We start from the raw sequence: 26,546 nt of genomic DNA, 5'->3' as shown, positions 1-26,546 counted from the left end.
TGAAACACACGATATCAATGTTATTAAATAGCATTTAAAACAAGGGACTGTTAATGCTCCAGAAGACATGGGAGTCTCCACAAAACGCCTCAGCTGGTAAAGACGCTTGCAGCCATGCTTGATAACTACCTATATCCAATGGTCTGAGTGAGAATGGCCCCAATAGGCTCATATGTTTGAATGTTTGGTCTGACCTTAGGTTCACTTCCAAGGACATAAATGGCGGAAATAGAGAAACCATTCCTAAAAGTTGTTCTCTGCCTCCACCCCACAGTCACGGCACAAGAACCACATCCCTCACACACAAACACCCCGGGTAAACAGAGGCTAAATTTTAAAAAAACTTTTCAAAGAAAAAAAATATTTTCCATTAGTTTTTGCTGTCTCCCTCTCACAATGATGCTTTGCAGAACTGTTGTGACTTAATAGACACTATGAAACAAACAAGCATGAATCTAAACTGTTTTACGGGACAGGGTTTCTCTGTATTGTTTTGGAGGCTGTCCGTCCAGCCCGGCCTCGAACTCACAGAGATCTGCCTGCCTCTGCCTCCCGCATGCTGGGATTAAAGGCGTGCGCCACCACCACCCGGCTTGGCCTCCTTCTTCTTGTCCCCTTTCTTTCCTGTTTCTTCTCATATAAGATAAGAGATATGTTTCTAAACCTCTGAAGCAACGGGACAAAGAAAATCTCCAAATGCCCTGAGAAAAAAATAGGAAATGGTCACTTCTCGTGTTAACTAATAAGAACAACAGTCATGTACCCCATGAGGGTGGCTGTGAGAATTAAATAAGTCCCATACACAAAACCACCAGAAAGGCACAGATCTCATCGCAAACCCTCAACTCTACAATTATTAGCTAGCTCCATGGTCTTTTTTGAAAAATCATAATTTTGTTCCTGGAGTACAATTACTCTTAGACTATGATCTGATCATTGGAATAGCACATAACAACTGATAATAATTTCAGTCACCACTTCACTACCTTATTTCTTACTCAGGCACTAATGAAGAAAATCTACACTCTGATGTCTCGGTACTCAACACTCTGATCATGTCTTAATTCTCTGATGGCAAATACTATTTTATGAATATGTCACAGACTTGCAACCCAACCCAACGAATCATCTGTATTGTACCACTAACTAGTCTCCATTAAAATGTCTTGTGCTACTATCCTGGACATTTTGTGGTATGTACTCTCCAATCATGTTGGCTACACTCCAAAGTGTCATTATTGCCACCACACTCAAAGGAACCAAGAGGTACAGAGAAACTAAATTACTCTCTCAAAGCACAAAGTATTACGGCTAAAATATGAAGTGGCCTCCATGGGCTTCATGTGTTTGAACAGATGGCCCAGTTCTAGGGACCTATGAGACCTCTAGGAGTTGGCTCTTAGCTGCTGGGTTCCTGGAGGGATGGTGAGAGACCTATGATCTTAAACCACCCAAGGTTTTGGAAGATCTCACTGCTTCCAGATTCAAGAAAACTCTGACCACATACATCCATGGCCACACCTTCCCCACCATTATGGACTCTGACCTTTTAAACAATGAGTCAAAATAAATCTTCCCCCTATAAAAAGCATTTTACCACAGCAAGGAAAGGAGTAGCTAAAACAATATGGACCAAGTTCCAGAAGCCTCACTGCTAACCTACTAGCAAGGTAAAAGCCCAGGAAGAAACAAGACTGTCTCCTCTATGGGCTCTCAGAACGTTATAGAAGCAGGAACAATAAGGACAAATCAAGTATCTGCCAGGAAGTTCCTTATCCCCCGCGGTTCCCAGATGCTGACTTCCAAAGTGAAATAAGAAGTCACACTTGGGATTTTCATCCTTCCGAAGGATACAGAACCTGACGATTTCTAGTGATCATTAGTGATGCGGTGAAGGTGAGGAGAGTCACCCAACAAATGATACCACTGATAGGAAAGCAAATGTTATGAAACGCCGTGAGGGTGACACAGAAATTTAGAAAAAGTCAAATGTGCACACATCATCTCCTTTCCCAAGTGACACGTTTTATGCTTTTTTTCCCTGGAACTGTTATTTTCAGGTGTTGTACGATATTTTGATCGCATTCTAACACTGCAAAGATGGCCAATAAAGTTTACCTTGAATCGGAGGGTGGAGCCACCTATGAGCTGATGAAAATTAGCCATGGAGGTTTTTTGGAGGACCCAGAACATATAGAGAGACAGGGGAAGCAGTAGGGAGGGGTTTAGAAAGATGCTCGGGCTTTCATTGGTCGCTTCTCTTCCGCTTCTCTGATCACTCAGGCTCTTAGCCCAACGTCTGACTTCCGAGTTTTTGTGGATAAAGAATTAGACAAATGCATCTTCTGGAGCCCGACCTTGGGTGCCAAACGTAGTGAGTCTTTTCAGGTCCGGACCGCCAGCCCACAAATCACGACACAGAGACTCACTATTAATTATAAAAGCTTTGGTCTTTAGCTAGGTTTGTTTTTCACTAGCTCTTGTGACTTAAATTGACCCATTATTTTTTTTTCAACTCCGTTCTGCCACGTGGCTTGTTACCTCTGCACCCTGTACCCTGCTCTCCTCCACATCTGGCTGATGACTCCCCATGTGCCTAGATTCCTTCTCTTCCTCTCTCTCCCCAGAAGTTCTGCCTAGCTTCTACTGCCCAGCTGTTGGTCATTCCACATTTCATTGCACCAATAACAGCAACCTGTCTTCACACAAGGTACAAATATATTCTACAACATGTAGGTAATCAGGAGGCTAGCAATATAGACCATGATCAGAGAACATGTTCAGTAGACTCTAGGGCCAATCTCTAGCACCAACCAGCAAACAATAAAAAAATTGTGCAATTTCTACTCACATCTTTAAATTGGATATTTTTTAATAACAGTGTTCTTACTGAGTGCTTACCCTGCATTTCCAGTTGAGCTAAATGCTTTGCATTCAGTTTTTTTTAATTGCTGATATTCTGCAACCACTCAGTAAAGAACATATCCCTGCCCCTGTTTAACATGAGGAACAGAGGTGTATCTATACAGGCTTGGTGATGTATACATGTAAGCCCAGCACACAAGAGAAGAAGCCCAGGATCCTGAATTGGTGACAAGCCTGTCCTGGGCAGAGAGACCCTGGCTCAAAATTTAAAAAGCCATGTAAGATGCTGGGTCCTTCTACAGCTCAAGGAACTTGGCCTAACTAAAGGGCAATGAATAAATGAAGAAATGATAGACACCTTCACAATTAGAAAGCTGAGGTTCATGAACTGGGCTCTCAGATTGGAAAAAAATCACAGCACAGCACGCTAGTTACACAGAGTTGAATAGACAGGCAGGGTTACAGACGGAACAAAGAGGCAGACTTATTTCATACAGAAAAATAAGGAGGGGTTTAGAAGATTGGCCGGCTCAAGGAGACAGGTTTAGCTAATCTCGGTAGGTGCAGTCTCTGTAGGGGACTCATATCTTCAGGCTACAAATATCTGCGGGGAGAAAGCTATGGTGGCCATTTTCCGCACACCCTGTCAGTGTTTAAACTTGGACCAGGGGACGGCTTTGCTATGCCTCCCGAGCCCCAGCGTGGGCAGGGTGGGGGAGGGGTGCTGTTTTCCACAGATCTGAGCCTATGATCCCTGACATAGCCGTGGCAGGCTCCCCACAGTAAGAACCTTATGTAAGTTCACATATTGAATACATGGATTCGATTCGGGACAATTTGACCACTAGACTTTACTGAAAACAAACTATTGTCCATCCCTTTTCTTATCACTTATCAATGAAATCAACATGTAAGCCTTGAACAAGGTCTTCTCCTTCCTCCCTTCCTTCCTTCCTTCCTGCTGAAGGGTCACTGAGGACATTAAAAAAAAAAGAGTTCTGTGTACAAAGAAACAACAGCCGCCACATGTTTCTGACAGGCTGGAGGCCCAGTTGGAAGGCACTGCTTGGCATTCTAGCTTTGAAAGGGCCAAGTTTCCCAAAGTAAAACCTCCACTTTGTGTGTGTGGGGGGAAGTGATTAGTCATTTAATACTGGAAGCCCTACCTGGAACACATTTCTTAATACATTTTTTTCCCATGCATGATGTCTTTCCACAATTTATTGCCACATTTTATTAAACTCTTGTTACCTAGCGTGTAATTGGAATCATCACTGATACATGAAACATGAGTATACAAATCTGAAACAGAGTGGAGGCAGGTCAAAAAAAGTCACAGCAAAGCTAATTTCGAAAGTGGAGAGAAGACGGAGGCTGGAATGTAATGAATTGCTGTACCCTTCCAGCCCAGGGCACCTTCTCCCAGAAAATCACCTTTTTCTCCCCCAACACCCACAAAAGCCTGATTCTCTGTGAACAAGAATTGATTAACTAAAACACTAAAAAGGCAACACAAAGAAATAGGTGACGTCCCACAATAGACGCTTTCCCATGGAGGATCGTCAGAAACAGGTATTCTGCTAGAGTTGAATCATAAATGTTTAACTTTAGCTTTCATTTTCTGGGGTCCCTCTGATGAGGAGGCAGCCTGGTTTGGATTTTTCTTCACTAGTTCTGGACTAGTTTGGACATTTTGTCCTAAAATGCTAACCATTTCTTGCCCTGTGTCCTCTCTTAGATGCTAGGTGTAATGCTTGGCACAGCATAGAAACAAAGTGTTTCTATGAACTAAATGATAGTAAATCTAACTGTTAGTGAATTAAATGATAGTAAATGTTCGTGAATTAAATGGTAGTAAATCTCAAAATGAAGCTTTAACAAAAGCTACTAAGTAAAGCACTGTGGATCTTGTTAGGAACCTTTCACGGCAAACCAGATCCTGGGCTGTTTTTGTGAAGGGAAGAAATTGTCTCTTTTCTAGTTTCAGGCTTTTAGAATATTTTTTCTGAGTTCACGGTCACTTCTTTCATCTTCAGATTACAGCCTTATTTTCACCCCAGTACATTACATCTACTTCCAGGAACATTCAGAGACCACATTAGAACTCTCACAGTGAAGGTATTGTCGCATGGGCACCGAAAACACTGCACCTGTTTTACAGAAAAACAGACAAACATCAGCAATAAAAGAAATAAATCGGAGACAATGAAGGAGTGTTTTGTGTCATCAGGCACAAACATTTGTGTTTTCTAATTATCATATTTATTATTGTCATTAAGACAATAAATATGAATTGTTATTCATTGCTTAAGCATGGCTAGCTGATATAAACTATCATATAATTTATTACTAATTGTCATCTAGATATAGATGAAAATACATCATCAAGCTTGTGTCTTGTCAAGGTGTTATGGTATCTTAAAATATACATTTTAAAATGAACACATTTATAGGAGAAAATATGCAAAATGTGGAATTAGTAAACAAAAATATCTAAGGTACAATTTCCTGTTATAAGTATTCATCACGATTGCCTTATTCTATATTATAAAACTATAATAACCAGAGACAGGTTAAGAAAAAGCTGAGAAACACTCTCTTTGCACGAGATGCGGATTCTGTACACCAGGAATTGTTAGAATTACTTAGTCCATAGTGATGAACTTAAGATTTAGAGACAGTATGCTCTAGTTCAAGAAATATACACTAAGAAAACTGAAAAGTAAGTGTTGGGAAGACATAGTCAGGGAGAGAGGGAGAACGAGTCTCTGGAATCACCGACCATGAGATGGTCTCAGGGTCTCTTTAAGGAAATGAGTTTAAACGTAGGCAAAAGGAAGCCTCAAACGGATGCTCTGAGGTGGGCCAAGCTTGGAGCATTTGAGGAGCAGAAAGGCCAGTGTTCCTGACACAAACCGAATTGGAGTTGGGAGAGAGACAAAGTTGAAAAGTTGCAGGAGATGTGGGTCAAAGAGAGCTTTGGAAGGTCCGGGTTCCAATGCAGCCCAATACTCTGTGTAGATTAATGATCCCCGGCAAACACTTCTACAGACTGGAGGAGACACACGCAAGTGAGAGCTATGGGAATTATCTGCAAGAAGGCGATTCCTGTCCTGAAGCCAAATGATGAAGAGACGCAATTCAAGAGGACCGGACCTGAGTGAATTCCAAAGTCTATGTGGCACGGACGGGACATCAAATGTAGAATGTAAGGGACATGCACACAAAAGATAAGGGCCTCTAGATCATTCCGTTCATTCTTCGCTCCGCTTACAAATGCGCCATGTGCTATGAACTAACACTCCAAAAAAGAAAATGTGTTGCACTCCACACTAATTCTACCATGCACCCGGTAAGACAAACTGAGGTCCATAATCAAACAGCCCCAGGAAACGTTACATTTCATAGTCCGTCCCCCTTGGGCAGACTTTCACAGTGAGCAACGCCGCCGCTAAAGCCTAGAGAAATCCTAGTGCAAAGACGGTTGCAGATCTCAGTGTACAATTTCCCACAACTTGCCTTTACTGCCTATTCACGTCCTACCACAGCTCTGGGAAAGATGCTGGGAAGAGCCGCGGCTGGGTGTGCCGGACGCACAGAGGGACAGTGAAGGCTTTGGCCCGGGGAAGAGACATTGACGAGATTTACACCGCTGGAGATGTACACGAATGCTGTGGAAGAAGCCCGCGGAGGCACAGCTGGCAAACAGAACGCCAGCGGTTTTGCCTGCCTCGTCCAAAGCTGAAACGTAGTAACGATGGACAATGTAGAAAAATCTGCCGTGCACCAGCATCGCTGCTGCGGAACCTTAGCAAGTGGGAAGCAGGAGGGACAAAACTGGCATTTGAGGTTTAGGGAGCACAACAAAAGAGACCGCCCTGCCTGCTTTCCCTCATTTGTGCCCAGGTAATATATAGAGCCCATTTGCAGGAGAACTGCGGTCAGAACTTCAACCTTCAATTTCGTCCCTTCAAATTTCTTCCAGCATCTTGAGAATCTCAGAACCCCCCACGGTTGTTTCTCGGGCCTCAAATTGGATAAAGGGCAATTTTGTCCTTTGTGTTTCCCCTGCCATTTCCAACTACATTTATTCCTGAATTGTGCCTCCCATTTTTCTTTTAGAGAGTTACCTTATTTTTTTTTCTTCCTTAAGAGTTTGGTGTTTTCTTTAAGAGAGAACAGTCCTGTGGCTTAAATAGCCCAGGTTACAGAGATGTCAAAGCCCATTTTATTTTTCCAGTCGGCTCCGCCAAGCCTTTTCAATATTGCGCCGGCTCCAGTTGATTTACCTTTAGCCTTCATACTAAAAACTGGAATATTTCCTACATAAAATTGATTTCCTTACCACTCCCCTCCAGCCATTCATTCAGAAAAATAATCAATACATACTAATAAAGGGTTAAGGAGAGTCACTGGACCATTGCTGTCTTATTAATTCCATTTCACTATTTTCATAAATCCAAGGTCTCCTTTGTCTGTTGTTTTCTAATAGTAAATAAATCCCTTAACAAAATATACTATAAGCTATAAGGAAATGAATTGGGTAATTCCATTTAGGGCAAAGTTATCATTATAATTTTTTATACTGACCTGAATATCCTTACAAGAATTTTCGGCAGGAATTAGAGTAAAACATCACTTATTTTAAATGGGAACTTCTTTTATCCTGACCAGTCTCTGTCTGAAAGAAAAAAAATACGTAATCTACTTTCTAAGAGAGTATGATATTTGTGAAATGTATTATAGGAGTTCGTCAGCCTCAAGAGGCCTCTGATCACTGGGTAGTCAACACAAATACCCCCTTTCCTTTCCTTTACATAAAATAACCATCAGGCTTTATCTTTTAAAAACTGTGAGGCCTTGACCAGTTCCCTTCCTTGATCGCACATTGTCTCTCCTTCTAAATGAAAATAACTCTCCTGCCTGTGCTGGAGGTAGATGTTGTTTTAGATTGGACGGCCAGGGGAACACACAGTTTTGAGAAGATAACACTCGTGCGAGGACGAACTGTAAGCTGGGAAGCTGTCTTAGGGAAGGGCACAAGAGAAGGAACAAAACATACAAAGATAGCAAACCTGAGGGACAACCAGAAGGGGGGGCTCTCGTGAGACCAGAGCTCGTGCGAGTGGAAGGGGATGGAATACTCAAGGAGAGGAGAGAACAAGACACTAGAGTAAACTCTTCAACAGCAAAGGGAAACAACTCCATCAGGGAAAGGTTTCTGGCTCCGTTAACCTTTACGAAGCCATCCGTCAACGGTTAAAGATGGCCATCAGAAGGAGTTGGTAGCAAATTCTAGAGAGTCATGGGGTCATGGAAATTTCAGAAACATCTAGAAAACCATCAACACAGAGGCTGATGATTTCAAGAAAAATTGACAGAGACCCCTATAAAATCTTGATCTTGGTGTTATTCTGGATCTTCTGTGATAGGGATTCCAAGCTATGTAGGTCTGAGGGGAATCTAGCTTCTAGCTACAGATAGGGTGCGATGGTGCTAACGTGTGTGAAATACAGTCGGGCTCCTGTTGAAAGTGTTGCTCCAGGTTCAATGTTAAGAACAGTCCATAGACTTGCCAGAGTGAAGGCAGAATAATAGGTACAAGGCTGTAGTAAGCCATGTAAGGGAAAACAAGAGCAAACACCACAATGATGGCTGATATGGGGCTGGTGATAGCTTAGTGATAAGGGGTGAGCCAAGCTTTGGGATTCTTTAATATCTTAAATACAGAGAGCACAGGAAGCGGGAATTCTGGACTGACCTACGTTGAGTGACATGTAGAACTGACACGTAGGAAGAGATGGAGGGAGGGATACAGTCAAGCTGGAATAAAACCAGGGGTTCTCAGCCTGAGCTGAGCATCTTGTTCACTGAGGGGTCTTGTTAAAACATGAATTGATGTGTGTGGTCTCACTCTAGGTTTCTAGTGTAGTGATCTGGAGTAGGGTCGGGCAACTCGCATTTCTAGGAAGATCCGAGATCATCTTGATACTGCTGGTCAGGTAGTACACTTGAGATGAGTTTTAAGCAACAGAGGAGCACAAGAACTTCCTATAGGCTACCCTTTTTAAAGGCATATATGGGGGGGGGGGAACTACTGAAACTTATTTTAGTGTCCTTTTGGTGGACTGGAAATATAACCGTTGTAATGCTGCTCTTGAATATGTGAAAGTCACTAGTATGTGCCATGACACTCTGGAATTGTGAGCCAAAATCCACCCTTTCATCCTCACGTTCCTTGTGTCAGGGCATTTAGTCATGGTAGCGAGACATGGAGCCTACACCATGAACACTGAATATGTATAAAAATTTATTTTGGAAGATGCTAACACTTTCCCCGTATAGTGACTTTCAAAGAGGTGTCTGAGTTTAACACCTGGAAATACTTAGACCTCGATTTCACATGCAGGTCAGGCCAGCTTCAGTGTGGGGTGTGTGTGTGTGTGTGTGTGTGTGTGTGTGTGTGTGTGTGTGTGCTTCAGTTCCCCCAAGTTTACTTGATAATCCAACCACCTGTACTTGCAGCACAAATAAAAACCCAGAGACAGATACTGGGGTTAAAACAGAAGATCAGAGAAGCAAAGCGGCCAGTCAGTAGCTCTTACCTCTATCTCAGACTAAAAGGACTATCCTGTCTCCACCAAACCTCAGACTGCCTTGTGTTCCTGTCTCCTCCTACCTTACGGTCCTCTCTCTGCCCAGCCATATCACTCCCGTCTCTGCCTGTCATCCCAAGTGCTAGGATCAAAGGTGTGAGCTCTGTTTCTCTTTTAGACTAACTCACTGTCATGTAGCCCAGGGTGGCCTTGAACTCACAGAGATCCATCTGCCTCTATCTCCAGAGTGCTGGGATTAAACGTGTGTGCCACCACTACCAAGCTGCTTGACTGTCTAGTGTGGCTAGCTTTGTATTCTGATCTCCAGGCGAGCTTTATTAGTTATATCATAAAGGACGTGTCACTGCATGTACTGCTTAGTAAGGATGCAGAATGTAAATTTAAAGACATAGTGTCCAAGGGAAGGCCCCTGGAATCTATAACATTTAATAAATAATACAGATGATTCTTGGCTGCACAAGTCTGAGAACACTACAATACTTCCTGCCCAAAATACCCAAGATACATGAGGGCAAACATGCAGGATACAAGATATAGAGACACACAAATTTTATTCTATTCTTGAGACATTAATTTTTTAGAGAGTAATTAATATGATGTGTTTATTAGTTATGACTCTAAAACTTCTATTGCCTTTCAACAGCTCTTCAGTGATGGTAGGCATTTTTGTTATCAGAATAACTCTCAATTTTATTTAAGCTATTTTTATATTTTTATTGCATCGCTCAAGAAGTATAAATGTTATGGCACCAGACAAGTGCCTATCACAAATCCATCAGATGGGCTTAAAATTCAAAGAACGTTTTGCTGTTAAGAAAAAAATGTCAATAGAAGAAACTATATCTTTTTATGCAACTCATGTAATTTCTATATAAATGTTGAACAAACATTACACTGCAGAAAATATAACGCAAAAGGGAACATGGTTCTCCACGTTGGAAGACTAAGCTGATGATCTATAGAGGAAAACAAAATTCCCATTTCCAAATTTACTTCCTTCTTCTCTGCAAAAGAGAGGATGGGGAGTGAAGCAAAATCATAGAGATGTTCCAAAACTGGAAAGTTAAAGTCCATTGTTCTAAATAAACAGTATTCTAGAGACAGGAGGGGATGAATGAGGAGGATGTACTAGCAGGGATAAACATTTCTAGGAAAGGTCTCTAACATTTAAGACAGGAACACACCACTTTTATTTTATTGCATGGGTCTATGTGTACGGTGTGTATATGTAAAGTGTATATGTGTGTCTATATGTAACATGTGTGTTTATTATATATGAATGTGTATGCCCATGCATATAAAGACCAGAGACCAAAGCTGGGTTTCGTTAACTATCACTTTATATCTTACTTTGTGAGGCAATCACTCACTGAACCCTTTGCTCCCTAATTAAGTAATTCCAGGGACCCTCAGGTTTGCACCCCTCCTCAGCAATGGAGTTACAGACATTTGCCACTGGAGCACGGTTTTACATGAGCACTGGGGATCCAAATTAGGGTGCTTATACTTGTAGGACAAGGATACCTGTTGGACAAGTATCCTACTGACTGTGTCATTTTTCCAGCCCAACCATTTTAATTTCTGAATACAGAGTAGAAAATGAGAGTATGAACCATAGATCCATCTACTAGGAAATCAGATGGTAATCACAGTTCAAGATGTACCTATAAATGGTAAAATACTAAACAACAGATTATCAAATGAATCACTAGGGCACAGGGTTGGTTTTCGGTCATGCTAAAGTAACATTTTTTAATGTCACAGACAGAATTAGTCATCTATGAAGTCATAAAAATATGATAAATAAAGCTTATCTGGCCATGATCAAAATTGTTGATATATTCCCTCATTAGCCTTTGTGAGGGAAAAGAAAGAAGTGTCATCCAATGATTGATAATTACAGTGATGGGACTAAACAAAACAGTGCTAATGGTTCTAACAGCATAGCATGTGACATGGATGAACCTACAGATCACACACTGACCATGTAAGAAGAGAACGTAAGACTCAAAACACTAAGAAGTATACTGGTGCTGAAAACCACATAAGAAACAAAGAACTAGTCAAATTCACTTTAAGGGCTGAGAGTGGAAAATGTGAAATATAAACGTTATGGCCACTGAGTTCTTCACCTGGGCAAGGAAGTACCTCTTCAAGAGCTAGAGCCTGGGAACAAACACGGAGAGTGGCTTTGTGATAACAGCTGGGCCTTATACTACATGGAACAGAAAAGAAGTCTGGTCCAGGCTTCTACTGTGGGTCAGTAGAACTTATAGCTAGAAAGAAAGTTCCCAGGGCTCAGTGAAGGCAAGTTGAAGCCTGCGCCTGTGGGCTGCCCTCAACCTTGATGGCGTGCATAGGTGATCGGCAAAGGAACTTGGTCTTTGATTGGCAGTATCTCCTCCTGGCACAGAACCAGAAGATGCCGAATACGGAGGCTTCGTTATGGACATGAACTGAGTCTGCATTGTAGCCAGCACGATGCTGAGTTGCAGCGCTGACCAGCACCCTCGGTGAACTTCAGGACAGGACTGTGAATGCTTCATCTACCCTCCTCATCTTACAACATGTTGCTAAATAGGAAACACATAGTTGGGAGAATTCGGTGCTCCTCCAACTCAACTTCACAGCACATGTCTCACCACACAATCGCAGCTCCATCTTAAAAAAAAAAAAACCCTACACTCATACACATTTCTTTAACCTTGTATAGCTTCTATAGAAAGCAAAAACCCGGGGCACATGGGGAAGGGGACAGTTAAGGGCATGTGCTATTGTGATTCTTGCAGAGAACCCTCGTTTCCATTCCCAGCATCTACACTGGGTGGCTTATGTCTGCTTTGTCATGCACACAGAGATACACACTCATATACACCGAATTAAAGTAAAGTAGATCTTTTTTAAAAAGCAAACACATGCTTCTAGTTAGCATAATAGACCTATATCTCCTTCATAAAAATGAAATTATGCAAACTCTCTCACCAAAAAAAATCAACAGCAAGACGTTTCTTTTTACCCATCTTTGGGCAGCTATTGCATAGTCCTTTGGTCTTCTGGCTGAATGCCCCTTTAAATATTCTATAAATTACTTTGATGCAATTTTGATCAATGCTAATACAATTTTGTTACATGGTAGAGGAGCAGAGGGGAGAAAAGAATTGGTCAATAAATAATAGATTTGTCTCTATAGGAGTAAATAATAAAACTATATTAATGAATACGGATGTTCCCAATTATATTCCAACTATTAAAAACTGTGGTGTGCTCCATATTGAAATATTTGAGATATAATTATAATTATTTGTTTATAAATCTATTTTTTCCACTGGATTGTGAGCTTCTCCTTTGTGATGGAGACTATACATTGTCCACTGCTGTCTCCATAGCAACGAGCACAATGTCTGTCATGTGTTCAATAAATAGCTGATGAGCCCTGGATTCCTATAATTTTGCCATTAGTTAGGTATAACATCGCTATGATGTTTCTCAAGGAATGAAATACTCCTGACAGAGAGCTTCTAGATGTTTGATGACCAGCATGAGACAGAAAACACTGGGACCGTGGACATCTGGGATAGAAACGTTGAGATGCTCATATTCTATGATATGGGATCCCTATGTACTAGCCCTCAAAAAGCATCTGCCTCCAAGAAACAAAGGAGGAAATGGAGGGAAGAAAAGAGGGATAGATAGAAGCCCAACAAACACTGGCAATCAGTCCCAGTGTCCAGGTTCTCTCACTGAGTGACTTTGGAAACGTTACCTAACTGCTCTGAGCTTCAGTTTTATCTACTTAAACGAGAAGCAGATTCAGAGGATCCCTTGGCTCTGTTCCCACTACAATGCTGGATATAGTCTGCATTCCTACTTTTGGAGTCACCTTCAGATTGGGCCAGAGTCTGACACCCGGAAGTCACTAACCCTTCCTTGGGTTAGAATGAATTCCTCGGTTAGATTATCATCAGACTCTGTCAATTCTAGGGCAAATAAAGAATGACTGGATTGAATCTACATCCATTCCAATGTACCACATGCCACTACAGGATAGAGTTTTATGATATCCATAAGCACTGAAGAAGGAGAGGGTCTATGTGCATGGTGGATATGCAGACACAGGATAGCCAGGGCACAACAAAGGTCTAGCCCACGGGAATCTGGAAGCAAGACAGACTTTCCCATCAAGCTGCAAGACTTTATTTTCCTTAGGTGCGTTATATAGGTTAGGGTGGGAAACTAGATAGGGAGGAGTAATCAAAGGAGAAGGTTGTTGCCTGGTAACCAGGCCACTGAAGGTGAGCAGATAGCAGGTATTGTCAATGTGAAAGGGTCACAGAAGGAGGAGTTCAGTGATATAATTGTGGGATGTTTCCTTTTTGCCATCGGCTATTTTTGTGAGCCCAAGTTCTATTCATGAGGAAGCTGGGGAGGGGATGGACTGTTCTTAAAAAAGACTGGCAGTATTTACAAGAGGTTCTAAATAACAATGATCGTTCCCGACAACCATTCTAACTCTGGCTCTAGATTGCCTGGAGTAAGTGCTGAGAAGAGCAGAAGCAGAGCCAACGATAAACCAGTTGGTGAATGCCTACTGAAGACGGGTCTGAGAAGAGCCACTGACGTACAGGTCCCGTTGTGTACGAACTTCATGTGTGGGATTTTCAGAGATCATATCCCCTATGCCTCCTAAGAATTCAGTTAAGTCAGAACTGTAATCCCCTTTAAAGATGAGGGACCGGACTGACTTTCTCAGTACTGTGACTATAATTTTTTACCAAGCATTGCTAGAGAAGCAAACAATTTTTCAGTCCATTTAAAATCCTTCAGGATGAACGAACATAACAAGAGATTCTGTGGGGCATTTACTTCATCCATGACCCTAGCCTCTTCCTAGAAACAGTCTCCTAAGCCTAAAATCTTCTCCTGTTGTCCATCAGCCCACCTCCTAAACTAACTGTAGTCCCTACATGTTATTTTCAAATTTAGATGATGCAGTTTCATAATACATGAGCGTGGTTTTGGCTTTCGGGGTTTTCTTTAAGTGAGAGATGTAATCATCACCTTGCATAGTTTCTCAAAATAAATAGGTTGTCATGCCTGAGTATGGGATGATGACTAACTCTTAAGTATTTGAACTTCAATTTTTAAGGACATTGGTGACCCAACTCACCTTTAACCCCAGTCAATTTTGAAATAATTAGACTTCCAGTCCTTTTGCTCACTTGGCATGACAATGAAATAAAGATAAGGTAGGACTGTATCTGTGTGTTTTCCATAATTGTAACCAAACACATGAGATTTCTTGAAAAGCACAAAGGCCTATTTTGGTTCACAGTTAGAGGTTTCAGTCCCTGGCCTGTCACCCCTAATATGCTTAGGCCTGTGACAAAGCAGAGCATAATGACAAAGGAATGTAGATTAAGTTTCTCACTTTATGGTGACCAGGAAATACAAAGAAAAATAAGAGGCCAGTCTCCCACAACCCCCAAAGAACACATCCTCAATGCCCAGAATCCTCCCAATAGGCCCCCTTTTCAAAGGCACCAAGCTCCCCAACACATGGAACTTTGGGAAATGCTCCAGCTATATGACTGCCCATGAATGTCTAGGGCACCCACAGCTATGAACACCAGATTTACTTTAGAAAGTAATGTTTAGTTAAATGTCAGTCACAGCTTATTAAATTTTGTCTTTATATGAATGTTTCATGTCTGGAAAGGACTCTCCATCTCTCTAAAGCTAGAATATTCTGTTAGCTACAAAGAACGTTAGGGCCATAATAGAAGTCTACATAAAAACCATGTTCAATTCTTAAGCACTCTTTGCTTTTCAAGTTTTTAGAAGCTCATCTGTTATATAAACAGGGTATGTAGAAGGCACTAAAAATGCGTTATGTCGGGAAAGGACAAAGCGTTTTCTCAACAGATGGAGAGAAGAAGACCTAAGTGGAGTCAGAGAACGGTATAAAAGGAACAAGAAAGAAGGAAAGGGAAAGCCTCACATGTACCAAAGCAGACACCATACATGGAACAGAAAAGGAAATGGTCAGGTAGCATTCTGGAATGCACGGGAATCAAATAAGGTCTCGAGTTTCTTCCAGGTCTCCAATTCGATAGTTTTTAAATGTGTCTCTCTAAAGTGTTTGCTTAATGAGTGTGTTTTCCAGGAAGAAAGAAAGGCTGCAAGTGTTCCCTGCATCTTCCCAAGCTCCAGCTGAGAAAGACAAAACTCCCTTTCTGGACCCCACCTGAGCTGGAGTCCATGGTCCCTTTCTTCATGACAAGTTGACAGATAGGGTATGCACGGCCACCCACAAAAGGATACCCTGACACACTTCAAAGCCTGTTGAAGTCCTGGTCCTCTGAGACCAATGTAGAAATGCAAAGCATCCCAGGCTCCTACGCTCCACATCTCTCCCAGTGAGAAAATGGCATAAAATATTACACACTTCAAACCTTCAGCGTTGTCAACTTCTGCCTCACAAAAACTGTTCAGAAATGCGCCCTTCAACGGGGAGCGCTCGCCATGAGTCTTTCTTGAAGGCAGTGCACATTTTAATGAATGCTAACATGTTTGCAAACATAATGAAAATAGTGTTTCCCACAGAGCCCTGCGTGGTTATTTGAATAAAATATGTGCCTTTGGACATGAGTCTCTGCCCATGATCACGGTCAGATCTGCGCTTTATTTGCGGATTAGAGGCAGCAGTGCGGTGCGGACATGTACTTTAGGAGAACTGGCTATGGAAAGCCCTCACCCGCTGACATCTGTCCGGATTGCCACTGGTTCTAAATCTCTGCATCTGAATTTGAGAAGCTGAAACTTTGGCAGAGCAAAAAAGAGTCGTGTCTCTAAACTGGAAAGTCTCATGGGGTGATGAAATCCAATACCAGAATTTCAAATATTTTATCATGGTTGACCAGAAATTGACACATTAAAAAACAAAAAGCCTAAAATGAAAATGGCTGGATCACGGGACCCCAACACGCTGAAATTAAAAACAAAAACAAAAACGGTGGCATTTCTATTACAACGGAGCTACTGACCCTCAGGGAGGATTAGCAATATCTCCTAGCCATTCCTCGTGATTGGAAGAGAACTTCATCACTCTCAGAAAGCAAGTTCTGGATTCCAAGTCTCACTGATGCTGTACCAGGCTGTGTGTTTGCTAAACGCACAGAGAAATATGGGTGCACGTTCCTTACAAAAGCTGCTTCAAATCAGGGTCCACGCTTCTCTCCAAAGGCCCCCTGTTTCAGCAGCCTCCATCTGGTTCACTATGCCGTTGGTGGCCCAGATCCTCTTTATATAATTGTTTAAGTTCCTCTCTAACACGGCGCTGACCTACGCACACCTACAAGCGGAAATTACACAGTAAGGAGAGAAGAGAGCTGCTGAAGCTTCCAAACAGCGGATCAACTCAGAAATCCTAATAACTTAACGCTGTAGAACCTTATCTGCCAAATGAAGTCCAGTTGGCCAGAGTGTTGCCACAGATGGCCAATGGGCTCCACCCAGTTATCTTCCATTCTTAGTTCCAAAGTCACTCTGCGGGTCAGCATCCAGCCAGCAGGCGAGGTACGGGTCACAGGAGAGGTGTTGTGAGACAGGGTTCCCAGAGAGTACATTTCTCCTGCCCACATCTCGCTGGCCAATACTTAGTGGCACAGTCAAAACTAAAGAAGACACTGGGAATTAGTGTGTTAGAAGGTTGGTACCCACGTGGGTTGATTACCACTATCAACCCACACGGCTGGCCGGCTGTGGCATTCTACGACCCAGAGACAACCACCAGCCTCCCTGCATCCATTCGGTCAGATGGGCCAGTCCTGCCTCTACTTTATAAGGGGTCCACGTCTGGACACCTGAAGCCACGCCCATAGGGTGTGGCCACCACAGCAAGCTCACTAGCAAAACAAGATGCCACTACGTTAATGGATCTCAACATGGACCTTGCTATACCTGCAGCATGCGGTACAAAGTATTTGGGGCAAGATGGATTTGATCTGTGGTATCTGCAAACCAGTGATTATGATGAATATTAAATTCTGAACGCTTTCAACTAAGCTTTTGGTTATGCAAGGTAGAATAAATCGGAATACAGTGATGACACAAAATTCAACTCACACACCGGCGGTGGTGGCGCACGCTTTAATCCCAGCACTCGGGAGGCAGAGGCAGGCGGATCTCTGTGAGTTCAAGGCCAGCCTGGTCTATAGAGCGAGTTCCAGGACAGCCTCCAAAAAAAATACAGAGAAACCCTGTCTCAAACAAACAAACAAACAAAAAAACCAAAAGAATGCGTAGTGTTCTTGCAGAATATTCAAGTTTGGTTCAACCCCATAACTGCCTGTGACCCCAGTTCTGAGGGGATCTGATGCCTCTAGCTTCTGAGGGTACCTGTACCGATGCGCGCATGCCTACATACAGAAACACACTCATACACACATGATTAAGCATAAAATTATAAAATATTTTTAAAAATATTACAAAAGCCATCAAAAGTGAAATAATAAAACTAAATCACTTTCCAAACTTGGAATAATGTGTTTTATATGTACGGCTGTTTTGCTTGCATGTGTATATCTACAATGTACATGCCTGGTGACTGAGGAGGTCAGAAAAAAGGCATTAACTCCAAAGTTAACAAATGGCTGTGAGCCCCTGTATAACTGCTGGGAATGGAACTGGGTTCTCCGTCAGAGCAGCAAGTATTCCAAACTGCTCAACCATTTCTCCAGCCCACCCCCAATAAATTAAAGAAACATCCACTTCAGGCTCAAATGTAGAGAGCTTGAGTTTTGCTTCCTTCTTTACAGGTCAAGGAAGCTTTGTTCCTGTTGAGCAAGTCTACCTCTTTGTCCCTGGGGAGAAACACACCAGAGACAAGAGACAAACTCCAGGCTCAGTGGGTACAGGAAGGTCACCAGCCCAACACCTTCTGCAAGGACAGGCATCCTGAGATCCAAGTCTGGAGTCAGGGTTCACGTGTGACCGAGACTTTGCCAATAGCTACCAAGTTCCAAGCAACATAGTCTGACTTTCTTTGTGACTCAGTTTCCCAGGCTGAAAATTTGAGATAACAGCCCTCTTCTCACTCCTTTGATAGATGTAGCAAAAGAATTCGTGTAAGTAAAAGCAAGGAGACAGAGAAAAAAAGTCCAATAGAGAGCGCTTGGTAATTGTTAGCTACCATGAGGACATGCACGTCCATTCCCAAAAGGCAAATCGTGGTTGGAGTTGCCACAGCTGCAGGTCTAGTACTCACTGATATCTTTGGCTTGCTTCCCATCCTGTTAGAATTACCACTGCCACTGAAGCTAAGCACTCTCCCTTACTCATTGGTATCCGACCCTGTAAAATGAAAACTGTGTTTTATAGACAACTTTCTGTTACCCACACAATTTGCATCCATTTATCCATTGATGTGAAGGGAAGTTAAAATGTTTTCTAGAAGAATCTTGTTAGATATTAGAGATAACATTTGGAGAAAGGACCTGGCATTAGAACCTATGCAGTTTTCAATGGACAGGCATCGTAATTTTCTACACTTTGAGGAACTAACAAGTATTTTTGCATCCTTGTAGATACATATCTATCTAAATATCTCCAGTGTTATTGGATGGCCGGATGCACAGAGAGAGGTAGTAATCTTATGGATAAACTATAGTACTACATTTGCCTTCCCAAACTGAGGCAGCAGTAAGTTTCATACCAACAGATTCCATTTTTAAAACCCTAAATTCAAGAACCAGACAGAGTGAGTAGAATTAGCAGGAGGAAGCGAATCCAAAATAATGTCAATATTTTTCTTTCTTTCTTATTTTTACTTCCTTTGACTCCCTGATGGGGAAGCAGGCACTTGGTCACTCAGCGGTACCTATCTGTTGAATATTCACATTGATGGTGGGGGGGTGGTGATGCAGAAAATATACAACATCAGATAATCCAAAGTCATTTATATTTGGCTCAGGGATGCTTTGCATAATAATTTTGCAGCTGATTGATCCCCCTGGGTTTGTTTGTGCTGACACTAAAGCAATTTTCATTTTTGAGAAAATACTAACAGAAAATAATGGCGCGCTATGGCTGGATGTATACCTATGCGGGTCACTCATTTGTTCCTCCTGGGCATCCTTAGCCACAGCTTACCTGGAGACAAGGACTGTGAGGGACACCAAGAATGGGAGAAAAATGAGCTGTCCATTGTCCTGATCCCAGAGAGACTCATAAAGATGGGTAATTAAGACTCAGCTAAATGTCATTTCATTCTTCTGAATAGTGTCCACTATCCAAAATAGTTCCACTAAAGTCTAGATTGGTTTATATGTATATAGACATGTATATATACATACATACATATCTACATATGTATATATAAATTAATTCAGACTTGACCAAATAGGAAACTATAAACAATAACATTCCTCTCTCTCTCTCTCTCTCTCTCTCTCTCTCTCTCTCTCTCTCTCTCTCTCTCTCTCTCTCTCTCTCTCTCTCTCTCTCTCTCTCTCTCTCTCTCTGTTTCTCTGGTTTTACAAGACAGGGTTTCTCTATTGTTTTAGAGGCTGTAGGACCAGCCCGGACTCAAACTCAGAGATCCGCCTGCCTCTGCCTCCCAAGTGCTGGGATTAAAGGCATGCACCACCACCACCTGGCTCTTCTCTTTCTCTTATGGGTGAGTGGTTCACCTAAAGTAATAAAGTTTGTGATGGGACATATCTGGGATTTTAACACAGGCAGTCTAGCCCTTGGATCTGTGTTGTTAAACAACACAGTCTGCTGCTCTCTTTAATCAAAATACCAAATTACATGAAATCTAAGGAATATCAGTAACTTTGAGAGGAAAAAATAGATTTCTATGTCATACATACAAAATTAGATTTCATTTATTAGAAAAATGACAAACAGAAGGTATTTCTAAGGATGCCCTAATGAACTTTAAAGTAATAAGCAAAAGAAAGAAGACAATTACAAAATACATGTCTGAGAAGTAATAAGTAGGCCTTAACAGGACAGTGAACCAATGATTCAAAGAAATTCAGATGATTACAACTTTGAAAGAATGTTCAGCTTCGCTAGCAAATGAAAACACTCCAAATTCATGAGAGTAATCGAAATTATGCAGCAGCCTAGAGGAAGAAAGTAGAAATTAGATGAGATATTAGAGAAAACTTAAACTTTGAAATATGCATATAGGTATACATGTATATACGTGTGTATATATGCATACACAAAAATATATAATGTATCTCACAAGGTTACACCAAGGAAAGTTGCGGTCAATTTCAATCTGTTTAGAGAGACAGAAATCTGGTGTTTTGAATATTAATCCAAGGCTTCTGGATGGACAGCTTCTATAAACTTGACCGTGAGCTAGCCTTCATCCGCCAGACAGTTTGTGTGACTACTCCTTTCACTATGGTGGTAGCAACATCTCACCGGCTGTTTTACCCTGGGCTCTTGGGAAGCAGGATTCGGTTCTGGCTCAGCCTTGAAACTCACAGTTTGCACACATGTGCACACACATTTGCACACACATTCCACGCTCACACACATGCTCACACATATCACCTTTGCACTTGATATGTATTGTGGAACACAGAGTACCACATCTGGGAAGAATACGAAACCCCTTCTTCTCCGGGTTCGGCCCAGAGAGTACTCGGGTTACCACCCGCTTGCTTACGGTTGAAAGTAAGATATCACGTGAAGCAGATGATGTGACGGAGTACCACAGGACTGCTTAGCCACCTATCGAAACAGGCTTTACAAAGCCAAGTGGTTGAAAGTACAGCTTGTTGGAACTGTTTAATTACTCCTTGTTTATTAAAAGTATACTATGTACAAGGTGCCAGCGGTACCAGAAGCCACTAAAAACCCCCAATAATGCAGCATGTGAGACACAGCTGCATCTAGGTGAAAATAACATCGCATCCTAAGGCACATTTAGCAAGAGGCTCCTGCAGGAAATGCTGGGACCCTGCTGTGTCTTTTGCTGCTGTGTGCATTAACTTAGGCTCTCGCTCAGCCCCATCCTGTCTCTCCTTTGAAACCAATTGTGTCCTTGACATGAAAAATGCACTTTAGGAACCCTAATGGCTAATTACATCAAAGGGAAGAGAGTCCAAACCTCAAACAAGGGATGATTAACTACACAAGGTTTAACAGAAACAATCACACCCTTGGAACGGCTCTTCTTTAATAAAAATGTTTCTGGTAATTTATTTTCTGCCAAAGTTTGTGTTCTCTGCCCAGGAATGACTCCTGTTTTGTTCACTTCAGGATTTTTGTCCTATCGGAGGCTGGTCCTGACCACGAGCAAACCAGGCAGCCACCTACATAATACGATTAATGCAAATTCAGGACACTGAAGGAATAAACCTGAAGACCCGTGGGAGAGGAAACCCTGTTTGCTCAGTGATGCCTTCCAGACTCCGTTCCATTGCATCCTGGCGTGGTTTTCCACAGAAAACTGGAACCCAGAGCAAGGTCCCACGGTCACACACCAAGGAGAGGTGTGCATGGAAGAGAAGTGTTGGGTTAAAGGAAACAATGTGTTTAGTTATCAACAGAGATTGTAGTTTAACTGTTAAAGAGCCCACGTCCCACAGGCTGGGAATCCAGGAGTCAGGCAGCTTGAAAGACGGGAGGAGCAAAGAATAAACAAAATGTTGGAGGATCAACTCTACTGCTCACTATGTCAAGGGTCAAGTGGCAGGCGGCAGGCCATGTGTTTGCTGATGGCGCCATGGGGCATGCCATCCTCTCACCAGCCCTGTGAAGTGCCTGCCTGCTACAGGTGAGGAAACATCACTGCCAAGACTAAACCACTCAGCCAAAGGTACACCACACCACACAGGGAAACTGATAAGAACACTAGAACACCCTGTCTTCCAATGCTTAGCCTGAGTTTAATTTACCTACTCCTTGCTAATAGGATATCATAAAATCAGTACTGGAAACTGAACCACCGTTAAGTGAACAAAACAGCCAACTCTAAAGCATCATTGGCATTTTAAAAACTTGCTCTTTATTTGTTTATTACTCTTTATCATTCAAATTCAGGATAATGGGAACAAACGGATGGGTGACTTTGAAAAGATGGAATTTGGGAAGAGACGTGACTGAGAAATCCATCCCAGGCATTTCTTAACTGTGTAAATCTAGATGGAATCAAATGACCTGACCGCAGAATGTAGAGACGGTGTTTGAAATGAACCATGTAGTAAAAGGAAAACAATATCAGAAATACATAGAGCGCTTTCTATTTGCTGGACTGTTCTGGTTTTCGGAGATTATCTAAATTTAACATTGATAACCATTTGAGCCATAATCTATTTTGTAATACTCTTTTTATATACAGACAAATAAACCCGAACAGGCAGGTGTAAAGTAACTTAGCTATAATGGCACTAGAAAAATAATCGTGATGCCTCTTTTCACAGTTAATTAGCACCTAATATCAGACAGCAGTGATACTATACTCTCCTCGGTTCTTGGCATCAGCAGCATAGGGGAAGCAGGTCAGGTCTAAAGCTCCAAGACACTGTGTTCACAGAAGACTATGACTGGGATTTGGGGAGACTTTGGAGCAGGGTAGCTAGACCCTAAATTAAGGTAGATTAGGAGGGCTGGCAAACCCTTGCCAAACACTCAGGAAAGCAATGCCACATGCTCGCCTTTTCAACATAGCATGTGTTAGGGCAAGAAAGATGCACTCTGCCTAACAAGTGCTGCCTGAACAAGCATCGCCTAATAGCTGGAATACTCGAGATTTCTTCTCATCTCTGTGACAAAATGCCCTGCAAAGACAACTTAAGGAACGCCTTGTGTTGGCTCGTGGTTTGAGGGTACAGGCTCTCCCAGTGTGAGAGGCGTTGTATCAGGAGCTCACAGGGAGTCCACAGCTGGAAAGTGGAGAGAGATAATGGCTGGTGCTGGACTCGGAGTCTCCTTCTTATTTAGTACAAGACTCCAGCCATGGAATGGCGATGCTCACATTCGGGGTGGGTCTCCCCATCACAATTAATCCTCCCTGGGAGCACTCTCATAGACATATTCAGAGGCTTATTCCCTACGCGATTCCAAATCCTGTCAGGCTGACACCAAGATCAACAATCACAACCATCACTTTTTCTTCTCTCAGAAGACATTCTTGTATCCGGGAAAGACTTGCAATGGATTGAAGAGCTGCAGAGAAAGAGTGTGTGAGCGCATGTGTGCGTGCGTGCGTGTGTGCGCGTGTCTGTCTGTCTGTCTGTACACACACCCACACACACACATGCACACATGCACACATATGAACCATCACTGCCTTGGAGGATTGCGTTATGAATGACACAGCACAGAGGAAGCCCGAAAGAACAAATTTTGAGATGCAGGGTCTGAGTGTTGATTGACACGCTCTGTACGATAGGAAAATCTGGCAGGTGCATTAGCTGGCATCCTCTGATCTGTATGTACACATTCACACTTGTCTTCTTAGGTACTTGGTAATAAGCCGCTTTGAAGACCCCTGAGTAAGCACTGAGATAATATCTGGAGTATGTAGCACTCAGTCCTCTTAGAATGGCTTTTTCCTGCTCCTTTCGTTTCCTTAAGAAAATGTCAGTTTAATCATTTCCTAATGCTTTGATAGCATGTTTCTTTACATAGCCGTAGAACACTCGCTCACGAGTGTCTTAAAAGCACAGATGCAGATGTAAAAGTGCCGGGTAAATGAGGTTACTCTTGGCTAACGAAACAGTCAAAGGGGTTTGAAGGTTTTCTAAACTCAAACGACACCTCTTCCGAGCAAATGACAAAGGTCAAGACAGCTGGGGTGTCTTTGTCTGAGGAAACAGCTGACCGGTAGCCTGATGGACACAGTGATTTAAGAGAAGAAGGGCTTCGGCTGTGCGAGTGTGTTAACCGTTAGGAGGGTTAGCCTGTAGGCAAGAGGGGCTTGAGCAACGGAGGATGAGGAGGAAAAAGATGCTGGGACCAGGGAGAAGGGAAGCCATAGCTGATTCTGATGCCCCACTCCTTAGTGATGGTAACGAAGGTTTAGACAACTCATTAGAATGTGAAGGGGCAGGTGACACCATAAAACATTTTACCCAGCAAGTGAGGACTAAATACAAGAGACCAGCTCTCAGGAGTGATGCCTCTGCTTCTGCTCAGTCTCATTGCAAATTGACTCCATTGGGAGCCAGAATATCTCAGCTTGGAGACAGAAGCCCGGGGCATGAGAGGGGACAACACGGAAGCCATGTGCCCAAGGCTAAGAGACCACAAAAGGCTCAGCAGTTGAATCCCAGAAGAGCAGCAAAAAACCAACCAAACAAACAAACAAAAGGACAGCACAAGTAGTGACCAGTCCCCGAACAGAAGGGAGAGGCCTCTAGGGATGCCTGAAGACAGGGCCGATTTCTCCTGCAAACAAATTAAAGGCCAAAGCAGTTCCAAAGCGCTGAAGCCTGCCTTCAGTTCCAAACTTGACTTGTCACTTGCAGTGGGGGTCCCCTAACTGGGTCAGGACAAGCTCAGGGTTCATCCCAGACCTTCAGGCTCAGCAACAGCAGCAGGTGAATTTAGTCTCACTTCCAACTACTCGTAAAGCAAATGGATAGAACTAGAAAATCAAATCACCCCGAGGGAGGTGACCCAGACCCACAAAGGCAAACATGGGCATGCAGTTACTCCCACGTGGATATTAGCTGTAAAGACTATCCCTGCTGCAATCCACAGACCCAGAGAGACTAGGTAACAAGGAGGGCTCAGTCGGGGACACCTGGATCTCCCGGGAAGGTGAAGCATGATGCTGTAACGATGAACGGCACACTTACTGAAAGTAAAACTAAGTATTATTGTAGAAATTACTCACAAGATACCAAACAAGTAACCCAGATGAGCCGAGTAGTTTTCCGCCGCCAAACTGGAAGCCGAAACCCGGAAAAAGTGACCAAGACTTCCGTTGTTCAGTCTTTTATACCTTCCCCCATAACGCCCCTAGCCATGCCCAAAAGTGGGCCTGGCTAGTGACATAGTTCACCGCCTACATCCGTATACGTCTTTACGTCTGTCCGTATACGTCTTTAGTCATACCTAAAGTGGGCGTGGTTAGCAGTGTGGTAAACTGCTCTTTTATTACCTCGTCTGTGTGCGCCTCTAGTAAGTGGTTAATGGCGGCATTGTTTTCCTCCTACAGAAGCAGAAGAGATTTCCTAAGCAGGCTGTAGGCAGGTGGGGGATGGGAACATGAACAGTCATGTTTGGAGTGGGTGGAGGGGGAGGGTACTGAAAAATACTATTAGAAGCCGGGGCACATTTCAGAGCCGGGTAAAAACGTGATGCGAGGGAATCTCCCAGGAATCTACAGGGATGACCCCAGCTAAGACTCCTAGCAACAGCAGGTACATAGCCTGGACTCACCATCTCCTGTGACCAGGCAAGACTCCGAGTTGAGGGAATGGGACACCAACCCAGCCACATAAACTTCAACCTACAGTCTTCCCTGCCTGGATGAGCTGGAGTTAAGGGGGGTCTAGAGATTGAGGGAGTGGCCAACCAATGACTGGTCTAGCCTAAAACCCATTCCAGCAGAGTAAGCCCACCCCTAACACTGCCTGGAGCACCAGAAGCCAATGGGGTCAAGGATGCCACAAGAAAACCCACAGAATCGACTAACCTGGGCTCATGGGGGCTCACAGTGAAACTGAACTGACAACCAAGGAGTCTACATATATGTTAGAGTTGCACAGCTTGGGTCTCTTCTGGGCTCCTAATAGTGGAAATGGGAGCCGTCTTTGACTCTTTTACTGGCTTTGGGGACCCTATTTCTTATACTGGGTCTCCTTGCCCACGCTTAATACATTGGGGGGGGAGGTGCTTAGTTTTACTGCAACTTGATAAGCCATGTTTTGTTGAGACCTTTGCGAGGTCTGCCCTAAATAGAAACAGAAGAAGAGTGGATGGCAGGGGGGAGGGAGGCTGGGAAGAGAGGAGGGAGGCAGAACTGTGGCTGGAATGTAAAATAATTAATAATTAATTAAAGCAGAATGGAAACATTACCAGTGTTTTCAG

General features: G+C 42.9%; 1 long non-coding RNA gene across 1 annotated transcript; it reads right to left on the bottom strand.

Annotated features, from left to right (window-relative positions):
• Positions 1 to 593: 593 nt before the first annotated feature.
• On the bottom strand, positions 594 to 25,390 carry LOC121133690. Its single transcript, XR_005870652.1, has 3 exons — positions 25,348 to 25,390; positions 7,456 to 7,546; positions 594 to 5,015 (listed from the first exon to the last, which is right to left on the bottom strand). It is a non-coding gene; the product is annotated as an uncharacterized LOC121133690 (long non-coding RNA).
• Positions 25,391 to 26,546: the final 1,156 nt, after the last annotated feature.

This window comes from Mesocricetus auratus, unplaced genomic scaffold (genome assembly GCF_017639785.1).
Source record: "Mesocricetus auratus isolate SY011 unplaced genomic scaffold, BCM_Maur_2.0 Super-Scaffold_100023, whole genome shotgun sequence".
Taxonomy (NCBI): domain Eukaryota; kingdom Metazoa; phylum Chordata; class Mammalia; order Rodentia; family Cricetidae; genus Mesocricetus; species Mesocricetus auratus.
Note: the sequence above shows the minus strand (reverse complement) of the source record. Positions and strands in the feature narration are given on the sequence as shown.